Raw genomic sequence first — 3,694 nt, forward strand, 5'->3', positions numbered from 1 at the left:
CCCCCCCCCCCCTCCGTTCCCAGCCACTATGTAATTTACCTCAATTTTAATTTGCAGAATTCCCGAAAATAAAACAAAGAATCTGACGACAAAATTTAGGCAACTGCTACTAAATTTTCCTACTGTAACCTGAAAAAATAAAAAAAAAAATCCTAAGAAAGAGAAGTAAAATATTCTTTTCCGGTGGAAAATAAAGAAAAGAAAAATTGAATTATTATTTTCTATTTTTATTTTTTTTATAGACTTGATAAGGGTGCTTCTGTATAAGTGCCGAAACGTTGCTGTATATTTATAACAAACTTTTTCCTTCTGATTTTCGGTTTAATAATACTAATAATAAAAAAGAGGGAAGAGAAAAGAAGATTAAAATCTTCTTTTATTGGAATATTAAATATTAAATTTTTTTAAAATTCATTTTTCTTTTTTGAAAATGGAACCGATTAGTTAAGACTAGAACTACTTCGTTACGAAATATTTTTTTTGGTGAATGATTCATCATTTAAGTTACTGAAATTTCTTTTCATAAAAATTTATCTATTTCCTTAAAAATTCTTTTTCTTTTACTTTGAACTTCATGTAATTTGCTGATAAATTGTCTTGCTTGAGAGCTCGTTAGTTAAGTGTATTTTTTTGCAATTATTCTTTAAAAATATTTTTTTTGTCGAAAATTCATTTCGTCGGTTTAAGATTCGCATTTTTTACATTAAAAAACGATTTTTTAAACAGAAAATACAAGTATTCAATTTTTTTGTAAATTAATTTTTTTCTAGTTGAAAAGTCATTTATATTGTTACAAATTCTCGGTTTTCACAGAAAATTAGTCTTCTAGGTCAAATATTAATTTTTTGTATATAATAACCCATTATTATATTTTTTCAAAGAGTTTTTGTGTTAAAAGTTCAATAATAAAAAAGTTTTGTTAAAAATTCATTTTTTAAGATAAAAAGTTCTTTTTTTTTGTTTAAATATTTAACTATTTTTATGGAAATTTATTTATTTTGTTAAACAGTTTGCTAAAAAATTAATCTCAACGGTTGAAAATTTATCTTCTTGTTTCAAAATTAAAGTGTTTGTATGAAACTTTGTTTTCTTATTACCATTTAATTTTTTAATTAAAGATTAAACTATTCAACTGTTGAAAAAAGATTTTTTAAATTTATCTTTTTGGTAGAAAATCGATCGTCTTCGTAGAAAATTTATCTTCTTTGTTGAAAAATTAAATAGTTTTTTATAGTTTTCAAAAAATAAAAATTAACTTGTTTATTAATAATTTAACTATTTATTTTATTTTTAATAATATATTTTTTTGTAAAAATCAAAACATTTTATATCAAGCTGATTTTTTTTGTTAAAATTTCACCTTTTTATGTAGAAAATTAATCTTTCTGTTTGAAATTTGAATTTTTTGATGATGATTCATTTATTTGCTTAAAAGTTTGACTATTTTGTTGCAAAATAGTTATTTCATTAGAAAATTTACTTTTTCCACTAAAAACTGTTTGATTTCCCCCCCTTAATTTTCATCTTTTTTAAAGATTCAGCTATGTAGTAGCAAATTTATTTATCTCTTTGCTTTTTAGTATGAAATAAGCATTTTAACTTGAATTTAACTTTTTAATTTTTGGTTAAAAACTTATCTTCCTCAGTTGAAAGTTTATTTATTTTGTTGAAAATTAACCTTTTTGGTTAAGAATTAATTTTTTGTGAAAAAATCATCATTTCGGTCGAAAATTCCTTAATTTATTACAAATTTGTTTGTTTCTTTTGTTACAAAAAATAATTTGTGAAACTAAAAGTGTAACTTAAAATTTTTTTGTCTATATTTGTTTTAGTTAAACATTTATGTTTTTTTTTTGAAACTAATAACTTTTGGTTAAGAATTCATAATTTGGAGTTAATTTCAAAACTTTTTTCAAATTAAAATTAAAATTATTTCTTTTTTCAGATAATTTGCTTTTTGGCTCTAAAATTAATTGTTTATATGGGAAATGACCTTTTTTCCTAAAAATTCATATAATTGTTTTAAAAAATCAACTGCTCGGTAGAAATTTCGTCTTTTGCGCTTGAATATTTTTTGTTGTTGAAAATTCTCTTTCGTTTGTTTTAAAATTCATATTTCTTTTGTTTAAATTGTGAACTGAGGTATAGTGTCAATTTTTGTAGTTAAAAATATCATCATTGTGGTTTTAAATTTACTTTTCTGTTTGAAAAGTTACTTATTTTAGTAAAAAAAATTTATTGATAATTAATTGGAGAACCAATGCTTTGACTTATATAATGTTTTGTTGAAAATTCATTCACGTTTTAAAAATCAGCTTTTTGGTTGAAAAATAATCTAACTGGTTCGAGGATTAAACCAGTCTGACAAAAATGTTGTGTTTTAAAATTAAAAATAAATTTTTATTACTGAAAATGTAACCATTTCGTCAAAAAAAATCTTTTTGTAGAAAATTAATTTTCTTGGTCGAAAATTCATCTGGTTTGTTAAAATTTTAAGTATTTAGTTCAAACTTAATTTTATTTGCTTAAAAATTTGTATTATTAATTGAAAATTTCAGAATTATATTAAGTTAAAAATTGTTCTTTATCATCTGAAAATGTATATAATTTTGTTGAAAGGTCGTCTTTTTTTATTTAAAATTAATCTTTTTGGTTGAAAAATAAACCACTTGATTCGAAACATCTTTTTTTATGAACATGAATTACTACTGTCTTCGGTAAAAAAATTATTTCGTAATATCTTCAAATTCCCCCTTTTAAAAAAAATTCGTTTTGCAGTATTATGATTGATTTCCTCGGTCTGGAGTTGCTTTTATATTTAGGCAAAAAATGTATAATGGGCATGATTTTAAAAAATGAGTTAAATAAATTCAGAAAAATTGAGGGAATTTCGAAACTGGAATTTTGTAGCGACCCTGTTAATATTAAACTATTTGTAATAAAATTGTGAATTTCTAGCTAATATTAAAAGTAATAATATTTACCCAAGTATACAAAATACCGAGAAAGGAAATGCGCTAAAGACGCAAATCGCCAGTAGAATTCTCATTGCTAAAAAAAAACTTTCTGATTAGATTTTGTCGTAAGAACTGCGAAAGGAATAGCATTCATTTCAAATTAATACCCTCTGTTTTTTGAAAAAAGGTGGGACGAATAAATAATAACTTGTTTAATTTACCACCTCTCTAAAAATCAAACCTTCAAGATTTTGATTATTCATCCTAAAAATTTAGGAAAACTAGGCCACATGGATTGATACCATCTTATTATGTGCTAATGATTTCCTCGTTTCATATTGTAAACAATCATTCTCATTTTTTTACAAGGTTGAAAAGGCAGACATCGGACTAATTTGAGAAATTCAAAAAAATACAATAGTTAGATGAATAAAAAAAATAACGACCAAATTTGGATTACCAAGACAAAATGTTTCCATTTCAATCTGAAAAAAGAAAAATTTTCCTCTTCTCCTTTCCCCTTGAATAAAAAGAATTGAAAATCATTCGTCTCTAGTTTGGACAAAAATAAAAAGGAGGAAACTAAAATGAGAAGGCAACCAACCAAATTCCCATCCTTCAATTTTTTTACTTTACTTTACTCTATTTTACTCTACTTGATTTTACTTTATTTTTATTTTATTTAATTTTTATTTTTTTTTACTTTTTTTATTTTTTTTTTATTTCTTTTTTATTTT

The 3,694-nt window shown here is 23.0% G+C and overlaps 1 protein-coding gene across 1 annotated transcript in view; it reads right to left on the reverse strand.

Moving 5' to 3' along the window:
• Nucleotides 1-3,694, reverse strand: part of LOC117177104 (putative sugar lactone lactonase YvrE) — a 37,830-nt gene that overhangs the window by 24,614 nt on the left and 9,522 nt on the right. The window lies entirely within an intron of this gene.

Source organism: Belonocnema kinseyi, chromosome 7, assembly GCF_010883055.1.
Source record: "Belonocnema kinseyi isolate 2016_QV_RU_SX_M_011 chromosome 7, B_treatae_v1, whole genome shotgun sequence".
In the NCBI taxonomy this organism is placed as follows: Eukaryota; Metazoa; Arthropoda; class Insecta; order Hymenoptera; family Cynipidae; genus Belonocnema; species Belonocnema kinseyi.